Source organism: Nannobrachium achirus, assembly GCF_963921795.1.
Source record: "Nannobrachium achirus genome assembly, chromosome: 8".
Classification (NCBI taxonomy): Eukaryota; Metazoa; Chordata; class Actinopteri; order Myctophiformes; family Myctophidae; genus Nannobrachium; species Nannobrachium achirus.
In genome coordinates, this window is record NC_137817.1 from 68,703,181 (window position 1) to 68,717,036 (window position 13,856).

At 41.9% G+C, this 13,856-nt stretch overlaps 1 long non-coding RNA gene across 2 annotated transcripts; it reads left to right on the top strand.

The window, feature by feature from the left end:
- Positions 1 to 4,066: 4,066 nt before the first annotated feature.
- On the top strand, positions 4,067 to 6,396 carry LOC308289872. Of its 2 annotated transcripts, none has more exons than XR_013962272.1 (4): positions 4,067 to 4,275; positions 4,464 to 4,572; positions 5,379 to 5,471; positions 5,756 to 6,396. It is a non-coding gene; the product is annotated as an uncharacterized lncRNA (long non-coding RNA). The 2 variants fall into 2 exon arrangements; XR_013962273.1 differs by having other exon boundaries at positions 4,482 to 4,572.
- Positions 6,397 to 13,856: the final 7,460 nt, after the last annotated feature.

The following is a 13,856-nucleotide window of genomic DNA, read 5'->3' on the forward strand; positions in this document are numbered from 1 at the left end:
GTAGTATTCATTCGAGCTGCAGATCCGTCTAATCCGGTTGAATTGAGAGATGGGAAGGTTCCTTTTGAGAGAGAGGGGATGGTATGAGTCACCATGCAGTAGGGAATTCCTGTCAGTAGGTTTTCTGTATAGGTTCGTTTTTAGGCCTTTGTTTTCTTTAATAATTAGGATGTCTAGGAAGTTCATTTCCTTACCGCTTGCCTCCATTGTAAATTGTAAATGTCTATTATGGGAATTCATAAATTTATGGAACTCATTTAGTGAGGCCTCTGAGCCTGACCAGATGAAAAAAATGTCATCCAGGTAGCGCTTCCAATTAGCAATGCATCCCATGAATGGATTTACCTCGTTGTTGAAGATGACATCTTGTTCGAAGAATCCCACATATAGGGAGGCAAAACTGGGGGACATCCTAGATCCCATGGCCACTCCAGAGGTCTGTAGGTAGAAAGTGTTGCCATACAAGAAGAAATTTGATTTGAGAATTTCCTTGGTTAGTCCTAGTAGACAATCTGTGCTAGGGTTGCAATCAGATCTCTGATCTAAGAACATTTTAGCAGCCTGTAGGCCTCCCTCAAAGGGGACATTAGTGTACAGAGACTCGATGTCCATAGTCACCAACAGGTCGGTTTCCTGAATTTGTGGGATTTCTTTTATCATTTTAATGAATTCCATCGAGTCTCGAGTGTACGAGGGTAGCTTGGTGACTAATGGCTATTTTTAATAAGAGGAAAACCTACAAACTTTGTGATAATCTGTCAAAAGAGCAACGTGATGAATTAACTTCTCTGAAAGAGGATAAGACTCTAGTCATCCAGAGTGCAGACAAGGGAGGGGCGATAGTGGTTTTAAACAAAGATGCTTATGACAGGGAGATCTTGAGACAACTGGCTAATGAAAAATTCTATAAAAAATTGGAGAATAACCCCATTGTTGAGACCAAACAACGGATCCACAATGGGCTTAATAGCCTTTTGGAGCAAGGGATTATCACCAAACCTGAACATGCTTTCATGAGGGTGGATTTTCCCATTACTCCAGTCTTCTACACTCTCCCAAAAATACATAAAAAATTCACGGACATACCTCCGGGCAGACCGATTATCTCAGCTATTGGTTCACTAACAGAAAATATGTCAGCATTTGTAGACTATTTTCTGCAGCCATTAGTCACCAAGCTACCCTCGTACACTCGAGACTCGATGGAATTCATTAAAATGATAAAAGAAATCCCACAAATTCAGGAAACCGACCTGTTGGTGACTATGGACATCGAGTCTCTGTACACTAATGTCCCCTTTGAGGGAGGCCTACAGGCTGCTAAAATGTTCTTAGATCAGAGATCTGATTGCAACCCTAGCACAGATTGTCTACTAGGACTAACCAAGGAAATTCTCAAATCAAATTTCTTCTTGTATGGCAACACTTTCTACCTACAGACCTCTGGAGTGGCCATGGGATCTAGGATGTCCCCCAGTTTTGCCTCCCTATATGTGGGATTCTTCGAACAAGATGTCATCTTCAACAACGAGGTAAATCCATTCATGGGATGCATTGCTAATTGGAAGCGCTACCTGGATGACATTTTTTTCATCTGGTCAGGCTCAGAGGCCTCACTAAATGAGTTCCATAAATTTATGAATTCCCATAATAGACATTTACAATTTACAATGGAGGCAAGCGGTAAGGAAATGAACTTCCTAGACATCCTAATTATTAAAGAAAACAAAGGCCTAAAAACGAACCTATACAGAAAACCTACTGACAGGAATTCCCTACTGCATGGTGACTCATACCATCCCCTCTCTCTCAAAAGGAACCTTCCCATCTCTCAATTCAACCGGATTAGACGGATCTGCAGCTCGAATGAATACTACAATACTCAAGCAAAGGAAATGGAGGATCGGTTCCAGAAGCGAGGGTACAAGGAATCCTGGATCAAGAACGCAGTAACACGTTTTTCTGGTATCACACAGTCTGAATGTTTGACAAACAAGAGACCCAAACAAACTGAACACAGAGTACTCTGTGCACTGGAATATTCACCAGTATCCAAAGACATAGAGAGAGCCATTAAAGAACATTGGTATATCATTGACACAGACCCAGCCCTTAAAAAGTGTTTACCAAATCCCCCCCGAGTGGTACACAAGAGGCCACCAAATTTGCGTAACATGCTGGTAAGGGCAGATTTGCCCCCCCCAGCTCCCTCTCATTTCCTTAGTGAGATTCCATCAGGCAACTACCCTTGTGGCAGATGCCAACAGTGTAATTTTACACACAAATCTAACTCGTTTAACCACCCACATACGGGGAAAAAGTATAACATAAGAGGTATTATCACATGCTCTACAGCTAATGTGATTTACATGCTAAAATGCCCTTGTGGTCTCTCATATATTGGGAAGACAACAAGACCATTAAAAACACGTATTGCTGAACACCGCAGTACTATACGCAATAATGTTATCACTAGCCCTGTGGCCACACACTTCAGTAAAGTGGGGCACAATGTATCTATGCTCAGATACACGGGTATTGAGCTGGTAAAGATTCCACGTAGAGGGGGAGACATTAACAATATGCTTCTAAAACGTGAACTTTTTTGGATATATACTCTACAAACTTTAGCTCCAAAGGGTCTGAATGAGGACTATGACATAAAACCCTTTCTATGATAACAGCCTGGTGGGTCTCAGTGTTGTCATACCTGTTTCAATGGATAGGGGGTGCATTTAAACTGGGGTATATCCCTATATGTATCTCCACCACTTACCTGTGTATTTTCTCCTATGTGGGGTCCTGTTTGGGTGGTTGTCTCCCAAAACAAGTGGTCTCTCCTGGTTGTTGTTGGATATATATTTTTATGTAAAGGTTTTTGTCCCTTGATTTATTTACTTGTACTGTAGACAAGAGGCGCCTCTTTAGGTAGCAGTATGATGGCTTTTGGCCTGAGTCCTTTTGTATATATGTATTGTTGAATCTTGGGTGAACAGGATATTTTGTATTTTTTGTTTTATATATACGATTTGTGTATGATGTACAAATACACTAACATACATGTACTATGGATGTGTCATTGGTCAATGACACTGATGGGACTAATTGGCTGATGGGTCACAGGTGTGGGTGTTCTGCACTTATAAAACTGTTTGTAAGACTTGTCTGTGAAGGTCTGAGGAAGAGCATACAGCTCGAAACGTTACCACAGTAAAGCTCTATATTGGGAACTGCAAATTTGGTGTGCGGACTCTTTTCTTTTGTATTATTGATTACTTTTAGTCCAGCACCCAGCCTATATGGCTTTGGATGTGCATGTTTTTTGAGGCTGTTTGTCAGCTTTTTTCTCTATGTAATGTTTTTTAGACATAGCACTCCTAAATTCCCGTAAGATTGAGGACGACCATTTTTAAAACCTTTTAATTATTTAATCTGTGAACTGAAGCTCAACCAATCTCCTGCTCCACCATGGCAACTTTTGAATTCACAGAGGAAGACTATTCCCGCATCATGCTAACAGACTCCCTCTTCAATGATAACACCACTGATCCCACAGGAGGGGTCTCAACCGCTACTCTTAAGAAACTCCAGGAGAAGGAAACACGACTATTTCTCCATGCGGTAACTCTAAGTGACTATCTGAGGGGGAAAAAGATACCAATTGGTCTAAGGGTCAACAAAATCCCAATGTGGGGTAAAGATAATGATACCTTCTGTGACCGTTGGTGTGAAATTTTAAATAAATGCTCATTTGATTTGATGGCACTCACTATTAAGGAGGTGTCATCACAATTGGCCATAGTAAGAGAGGAGATTGTGACACAAAAACGAGCTCTTGCAGATAGCATTAACAACAAGGATAGATTGACCCAAATTTTGGAAGAATGCGACAACCGCAAAAGACAACTGGAGGTTGAAATTATAGCCTACAAGAGAAAGAAATTTGAGAGAGATTCGGCGGACTACCAGAGGGGCGCTGTCTACGGTTGGCGCCTACCAGCTACGGAACCGGATGTGCCACCTACAAGCACAAACATACGAAGAAGACGCCAGAAGCAGTGGCCCAAACACGGAATGTCAACACGCAATTCTGCAACACGGGACTCCGACTCTAACAGCCAGAACTCTGACGGCAGCGTTTTTTTAGGAACGGACCATGGGTTCCACGAAAGAAGAAATGCAGACGCGGTAAACGCCGCAAGACTACCACCGAGGAGCGGACCCAGGACGGGCAGAGGCAGAGGGAAGACGCGCTGAACGTCATCAATCTATCTAGTAAGCCCCTCTCCAATATATGCATCTCAGCACTCAGTAAAGGCCTTTCTTTTGTGCCCACAACACATTGCAATGAATTCACTACTTCTATTGACATGAAAAAATTCTTCCGGAGTTTGAGATTGAAAGAATTCTTTGGATGCCGTACGGCCACAGCTAACAGTGTGTCTCATTCCACTGAACCGCAGGAGACAGTGACTGTGGAGACCGAAAACGCATCAACCAGTGACGACGCCAGCATATCTGTGGATAACACCGCATCCCCCACACCCATAAGAGCACCTACCCCATTCAGAGGTAAATCCACGTTCATTCCACCTAAATACAGAAACTCCTCTTTGGAGACCTACTGCCGTTTGGTGGAAAGAGACGTCTCTATTATTTTTAATAAGAGGAAAACCTACAAACTTTGTGATAATCTGTCAAAAGAGCAACGTGATGAATTAACTTCTCTGAAAGAGGATAAGACTCTAGTCATCCAGAGTGCAGACAAGGGAGGGGCGATAGTGGTTTTAAACAAAGATGCTTATGACAGGGAGATCTTGAGACAACTGGCTAATGAAAAATTCTATAAAAAATTGGAGAATAACCCCATTGTTGAGACCAAACAACGGATCCACAATGGGCTTAATAGCCTTTTGGAGCAAGGGATTATCACCAAACCTGAACATGCTTTCATGAGGGTGGATTTTCCCATTACTCCAGTCTTCTACACTCTCCCAAAAATACATAAAAAATTCACGGACATACCTCCGGGCAGACCGATTATCTCAGCTATTGGTTCACTAACAGAAAATATGTCAGCATTTGTAGACTATTTTCTGCAGCCATTAGTCACCAAGCTACCCTCGTACACTCGAGACTCGATGGAATTCATTAAAATGATAAAAGAAATCCCACAAATTCAGGAAACCGACCTGTTGGTGACTATGGACATCGAGTCTCTGTACACTAATGTCCCCTTTGAGGGAGGCCTACAGGCTGCTAAAATGTTCTTAGATCAGAGATCTGATTGCAACCCTAGCACAGATTGTCTACTAGGACTAACCAAGGAAATTCTCAAATCAAATTTCTTCTTGTATGGCAACACTTTCTACCTACAGACCTCTGGAGTGGCCATGGGATCTAGGATGTCCCCCAGTTTTGCCTCCCTATATGTGGGATTCTTCGAACAAGATGTCATCTTCAACAACGAGGTAAATCCATTCATGGGATGCATTGCTAATTGGAAGCGCTACCTGGATGACATTTTTTTCATCTGGTCAGGCTCAGAGGCCTCACTAAATGAGTTCCATAAATTTATGAATTCCCATAATAGACATTTACAATTTACAATGGAGGCAAGCGGTAAGGAAATGAACTTCCTAGACATCCTAATTATTAAAGAAAACAAAGGCCTAAAAACGAACCTATACAGAAAACCTACTGACAGGAATTCCCTACTGCATGGTGACTCATACCATCCCCTCTCTCTCAAAAGGAACCTTCCCATCTCTCAATTCAACCGGATTAGACGGATCTGCAGCTCGAATGAATACTACAATACTCAAGCAAAGGAAATGGAGGATCGGTTCCAGAAGCGAGGGTACAAGGAATCCTGGATCAAGAACGCAGTAACACGTTTTTCTGGTATCACACAGTCTGAATGTTTGACAAACAAGAGACCCAAACAAACTGAACACAGAGTACTCTGTGCACTGGAATATTCACCAGTATCCAAAGACATAGAGAGAGCCATTAAAGAACATTGGTATATCATTGACACAGACCCAGCCCTTAAAAAGTGTTTACCAAATCCCCCCCGAGTGGTACACAAGAGGCCACCAAATTTGCGTAACATGCTGGTAAGGGCAGATTTGCCCCCCCCAGCTCCCTCTCATTTCCTTAGTGAGATTCCATCAGGCAACTACCCTTGTGGCAGATGCCAACAGTGTAATTTTACACACAAATCTAACTCGTTTAACCACCCACATACGGGGAAAAAGTATAACATAAGAGGTATTATCACATGCTCTACAGCTAATGTGATTTACATGCTAAAATGCCCTTGTGGTCTCTCATATATTGGGAAGACAACAAGACCATTAAAAACACGTATTGCTGAACACCGCAGTACTATACGCAATAATGTTATCACTAGCCCTGTGGCCACACACTTCAGTAAAGTGGGTTCACAATGTATCTATGCTCAGATACACGGGTATTGAGCTGGTAAAGATTCCACGTAGAGGGGGAGACATTAACAATATGCTTCTAAAACGTGAACTTTTTTGGATATATACTCTACAAACTTTAGCTCCAAAGGGTCTGAATGAGGACTATGACATAAAACCCTTTCTATGATAACAGCCTGGTGGGTCTCAGTGTTGTCATACCTGTTTCAATGGATAGGGGGTGCATTTAAACTGGGGTATATCCCTATATGTATCTCCACCACTTACCTGTGTATTTTCTCCTATGTGGGGTCCTGTTTGGGTGGTTGTCTCCCAAAACAAGTGGTCTCTCCTGGTTGTTGTTGGATATATATTTTTATGTAAAGGTTTTTGTCCCTTGATTTATTTACTTGTACTGTAGACAAGAGGCGCCTCTTTAGGTAGCAGTATGATGGCTTTTGGCCTGAGTCCTTTTGTATATATGTATTGTTGAATCTTGGGTGAACAGGATATTTTGTATTTTTTGTTTTATATATACGATTTGTGTATGATGTACAAATACACTAACATACATGTACTATGGATGTGTCATTGGTCAATGACACTGATGGGACTAATTGGCTGATGGGTCACAGGTGTGGGTGTTCTGCACTTATAAAACTGTTTGTAAGACTTGTCTGTGAAGGTCTGAGGAAGAGCATACAGCTCGAAACGTTACCACAGTAAAGCTCTATATTGGGAACTGCAAATTTGGTGTGCGGACTCTTTTCTTTTGTATTATTGATTACTTTTAGTCCAGCACCCAGCCTATATGGCTTTGGATGTGCATGTTTTTTGAGGCTGTTTGTCAGCTTTTTTCTCTATGGATGTTGTGTAAACTCAGATACCATGGCATGGGTGCTCTTGGTCCCATTCGGACTTGAGATGTAGAGATCGTAGTTGTCTGCCCAGCTGAATATGGGACCCAGCTCAGAAGTCAGACCAAGCTTTTTCTCATAATCGGCTGTGTTTTTTGAAACAAAATGAGCTGAAGATTTACGGAAGCGTAGAACTTCATAATAGTTTGTTACAAGGCCATGATCATTGAGGGTCTTTATCAGCTCATAGCTACCATGCTTGTGGTGGAGCTTTGTATGTGCCACTGACATGCTGCTGAATGCATTGTGCCAGAGTGAGTGCAGCCTTAGTAGTAATGCCCCCAGAAACGAGATTAGACACAAAGCGCAGTAAGGTAGCACTTGTGTCCTCTACAATCTTTGTGAAGCAGAAATCACTCAGATCATAATCTCTTGGCTTTGGTATGCTGGCCACTTCTGATTTGATCATCCTGATTAGCTTCTCAATTTCATCTTCATTATCTATTTTTGACCTTTTGACCATTTTCAATGTTTTAGCTATGTACTTCCTGAAACCCACCACAGTGTCACAACCCTCCACATTCAGAACTACCATTTCTTCACCAAAATATTCACACAAATTTGTAAACATTTGCTTCAGGGTCAGTATACCTGTGTTTGTGCTGTACATTTCATACAACTCAGTAACAGTCCAGGTCTCATCCATGTTTCCCTTCATTTTCTCAACTATAAATCTTAGAGACTGTTCTATTGCTGGCTTACATGACTCTGAGCTTTGTGAAATTTTCTGAAATTTGTCATAACATCCTTTATGATACTGAGCATCACTGGCATGCAAATCGCCTGGTACACTGGCTAATCTTAGTAACACCTCAGCCGACCAGGCATCCTGCCGCTCATCACATATGTCTTCCAGTACTTGCTTGAATGTTCTAATCCCTTTTCCCCTATCAACTGTTTTGCACTGAGACACTTTTTTCCAACGCTTAGGGTGCTTTGGATCCTGAGACGTGCACTCTTCTCCACATAATAAACAGTCCTGTTTAAAGACAAATTGTTTAATGTGTGATTTGAGTACCCTACAAGCAGGATTATTTGACTCTGCCTTCCTCTTCCACCCAGCACTCCCTGTGTGTCTTTATGTGGATGTATAATTGCAATAACAGTTTTTGTGCGCATGAATGTAAACATGCTCCCCCTCAGAAGCCAAACGAGATGTTAAGTTTGTGTGAAGATCATCTCCCCTTTCTTTGCTTCGGGAGATGATTGTGTTGATGGCTGCAGCCTTGAAAACGAAGCAGTTCTCACTGCTGGCCATACTGATGCAATATTAAAATTACATTTATTTTTTATATATTCTGATAACAAATGGTAAACAAAGGGAATCAGAGGGGTGTATGACCCAATTACAGGATGAGGGTCAGCCAGGGGCAGATCAGTTTGAGTATTTATCAATGAAACAAAGAAGGGGCAAGCACAAGTCTAAATCCAGATACAAGCAAAAGTCAAAACACTAAAAGGCAGGCAGATCACAGGGAATGACTGAACAAGGAATCCCAACTCTGAGATACTCTTGTCTTAATCAAACACCTACAACTCTCTAATAGTATGAGTGAATCACAACACTTAGTCAACCACAACTGACTGAAGACAGAAACAACATTACAGGGCAGGGGGGTTTAAGTAGACACAAGGACTGACAAGACACAGGTGAAAAGGATGGATAATTAACACATGATTGGCTGAGACTAACAGGACACAGGTGCACAACATTTGCAATTCACACTGGTGGGACAAGACAGTTAACAGCAACAATGACAACAGGAAACACTAGAACATTGCTTCAAAATAAAGGGAACACGACTACACAAAACTAACTCCAACTAAGAAACAAGGAACACAAGAGTGTATGCCACCTGTATATATGTGTATATTATGATGCATTATGAATTTGTTTTTAAAATAATTGATAATAATAATAACATTTTGAATGGACATTGGACATGGATTTAATGGCTAATGATTGTGTTTTCCTGAATTTACTAGAAGCTAAAATATATATTTTCCTGGTTATTACCTAATTAGTACATATTCTATGCAAATTATGCAAATGAGAAAACGTTGGATAATTTAATTATGGCAGAAGATTCAGTTATGGACATCAACACAGACTTAGACTCTAAGTAAAAGCAAAGAAATAAAGCCATTTCCTGATTTTACCGGATATTTACATTATTAATGCAAATTATGCAAATGAGGAAAGGTTGCATGACTTAACCATGGTAATAAATTACTTCTTGGTCATCAAAAACATAGACTTAGACTCTTAGATCACCTTTCTAAGTTAAATGGAAGCAGACTTATAGTAATTTCCAGTTTATGGCAATTTATGGCAATTAATTAGCTTATTATGCTAATTACTCAAATTGTCCAACGTGCAACTTTTGGCAACCAAGCTTAATCCCATCTGCTAAGCCTAAAGATGACATCTGAATCATAAAAGTTTACACTACTCAACATTTCTAGGTCTAACATGGGACCTATATGGGGGCTTCCAGTAGACTAATATGTTTCTATTGTTCTGAAAAACTCTGGAACAATCCTCTAGGTTTCTATAGGGACTTGAATGGCCTATCAACCTTAATGACTGAATAACAAGAGGGAGGTGATAGAGTCATTCACACATGAGCTCTTGCATACTAGTTGTTTATTGTGCACATAAATGATGCCTTTCCAGAGGTTATTTTTGTCCTACATTTTTAGTATGTTATTTAGCATACCCAATAGTACCAGAATCCATTGACGAATCTCTTCCATCAATTATTTGGGGTTTCATACTGACCTATCTAATATTTGATTCATCGCAAACAGACCACTAGGGGGGCGAGCCCAACTTGTTTGCAATGTTTTTTGTAAACCTTATAACCATAAACACCATGCCAAAAATAAAAAAAAACTTGTCACCAAGTGCCCAATGTTGATGTTTTTTGACGGATTCCCTCCCAGCTATCACTATAGTTGAACTCTGTCTTTTTCTATGGCAATCAGGAGAAGGTCAGAGAGTCGTTCTTGTTCACACAGAAATCCCGCTGGAATCTCCTGCATGTTCATCTCCTCAATCATGGTGTCAAGAAAGGTGTAGTACACAGTACACCTGAAGTACGCCTCCACTGTTTCAAACTGAGCACCTACTTGAGACACTGTTGGGCTGTTTTGAAGATGCATTGGTACTTTACGTGTCCTCTCCTGACCCGGCACAACACCAGGTATTGCAATGTCGAGGCTCTTTGCCCTCTCTGTTGCATGTCCAAATATTTCTGTGAACTTCTCTTCAGACCTCATGGTTTTCAAAGTGTGAAGCACACCATCAATCATTTTGTAGGCAGTGGAGTGGTCCAAGCCTTCTTCCTGCAGACCATCTGATGCCACAGCAGTTTTTAGGAACACCGGTGTGGTGATTTCCAGGCAGAGAAGGAATACAAAGTTGATTGCATTTCTGTACATCTGAGCATCACCCCATGCCAGGTTAGGTGGATCGCTCTCCTCAATGATGTCATCAAGGAGCTTGAAAACAGCATTCAGATTTGACTGAAGGGCCTTCAGTGCTGCCTCCCTGCATGCCCATCGGGTATCTGACAGCTGCTGGAGCTGCAAATAACTGAGTAAGCATGTTTGGGCTCTCACAGCTTACCTCCATATACAGTACATGGATCTCCTTATATGGGTAACTGTCCCGATATACACCACTGGCCAGATGACCAAGACATGGCGCGACTTTGAGGTTGCATGTCGCCCTGAGGCGTCTTACTAGTAGTAATACTCTGTGTGTGTGTGTGTGTGTGAGTGTGTGTGTGTGCGTGTGTGTGTGAGTGAGTGAGTGAGTGAGTGAGTGAGTGAGTGAGTGTGTGTGTGTGTGTGTGTGTGTGTGTGTGTGTGTGTGTGTGTGTGTGTGTGTGTGTGTGTGTGTGTGTGTGTGTGTGTGTGGGTGAGCATTCATCTAAATGGCTCTACTTGAATATCAAGCTGTTAATAGGCAGACTCTCAATTACACAAAAGGACGTGAATAGTGTTATATTTGAAATAAATAACAGCAGTTAGAGGTGAACTATTTGTGTGTTGTGTTGATACGCTGAGGAAGACCAACAGGTTTATCTTAAATGTAAATGGCAGCAAGACATGCAGAATGGGTAGCAGTGACCTGCAAAACACGCTGTCCAGGAAAGAGAGACTGCTGCCATTTCACCAAGGCAGCATGGCGTTTTGGGGAGCCATTGCAAAAAGCATATAACTCCAGCAAGAGAAGAATGTGACAAAATGCTTGTTGGACTTTGAAGCTTCCACCAATACCAGATTTAGACAGTGTGCTTTGCAGTGCACATATACAGGACTTTCTCATTGTGTGCACGTATTCTGTCTTGAAGACCTTTATACATGCCACTCATGTTGGCTGCTCCATCGTAGCCTTGGCCATACAGATTCTTCATCTCTGGGCCATTCTTCTGCAGAAGCGAGAGCACAGTATTCTCCAGCTCGATGAATCGCTCCTTTATCTTCATGTCATGAAATTATCGCACCACAAATGACACCTGTTCTTTGTGCGACACATCAGAGGTTTCATCAAGAAGGATGGAATAGATTTCAGCCTCTTTTGATTTGTTCTTGTATAAATGGTGCATTTTAATTGTATATACCTCCTGATATAAGTAGCCACTGCAGCCACTTTGGTAATATTTTCCAAGTGCAGATTCAGAACACTGTCATATCTGGCAATTAAACGCACCAACTCAAGGAAGTTACCACGGTTGGTACTGGACTCGCTCTCATCAGTACCCCCGAAATGCTTGTGCCTGTCGTGCAAGATAGACTGTCACATCAATTAACCTGGTCAGGATCTCTCTATTTGTCTGCCTCTCCCGCTCTCTAACTTCCACCCCCTTAACATCTGAAACATCGAATGCAGACTGGAGTGCTTTTTTTTGGGTTGATAATTGGTCCAACTAACCATGCTGGTTATGTGCTTCTCTGTTTTGGAGTGTTTATCTATTTTCTCAAGAGCAGTGTTCCACTTTCTTAATGCCTACCTTCCACCTAGTTGTTGGTCTGGTTGTCTGTGGTTCTGTCGAACACGTTCCACAGTGCTGGTGGAAATTGACAGCCATGCTGAATGTAGTTCTGTTCAATGTAGCGGATGAACCAGGTCAGACGAGGAAAGCGCTGGCCTAGTCGCAGGGTATCTACATTGGTTGAAAACAGCCTGAAGTTCTGCCTCACTAATGGCCGAGGCAGTTAGGCAATGGCCATGCATTTCTGCACACATTTTCGCAGACTGTCGTCCCTGTGGTATGGACCTGAAAGGCCCAGTTATTTCACACACCTCCAGAGAGACTGGCAAAAGTGAAAGTAACAGCCAGATGTCTGGCTGTTGGGCAATTCAGTTTTAATAGCCAGCAGCAGTGAGCTCTCGAAGTCAGTAATTACGCGCCGCGGTGCCCATGCGCGCCCGGTTACGCACCACACTTTGCGCTTTACTCGGAGCAGAAGGTGCCGATACTGACCGGCGGTTTTTCCAGTCACCAAACACATGACCAATGGCAGCACTCGACCCAGATAGTTTCTGTGGATGGTCAGAAATTGCACGTAGGGCCAAGGGCAGCTTTTGAGCGTGCCATAAATGTACAGTATATGTCATGGCCCCTACCAAGCTTGGCAAAATTATCAGTGGTGCCAAAAATCAAATGTCCCCAACCATTGTCTTGGTGACAAAGGAAATTGTTCCCGCGCCAAGTTCTGGCCCACTCACCCTCGATACGCGCATCGTTCACTCCACGTGGTATGGGTGGCATCCGGGCGTTACAGCGTTGATGTAGAGTTGAGCGCACAGTGTTGAACTCTGGCACAAGCTCATCTTGCCAGGCATCTTTAACCACCCGGTTATAGACCCTTTTTATTGGCATTGACGGATCAGCGTCCACCGCCTTCAGCATTCTCATCAGCATTTCCATTGTGCCGTTTGACCTTATAGGTGTTGGACAAGAGATCGCATGCGTTTTACCTGTGCGATTTTAAAGCTTCTGGGCTGGACTGGAGTAGTTGCAGCCATGCGTAATTGTGCAAAAAGTCTCTTGCTGACCAATGGAAGATAGACTTGAATTAGTTCCCAATTATGCACAGATTACACATGGATTTTACCGATGTTGCTGGTGAGAGAAATATTTTCTGACCATGAAATGTATTTATTTCATTTATAATTACTACTACTACTACATTGCAATTGTGAATGGGTAACACTTTCTATGAAGCCCACACTTATAAGGCATTATGATGGCATTCATAATGCATTGTGATGCATTCATAATGCTTCATAACTACCCTCATAAACACACATAATGCTTCCTGATGCATTATAACAACAGTCACAAGACATTATAATGTCACTTGTAATTAATTATAATGACTCAATTTATGCATGCTCTTTAATACTTATGAAGATCACATCTATAACGCATTATGAGGACACTCATAGTGCATTATAATGCACTCTTGACTGACTGCTTATAATGCTTTATGATTA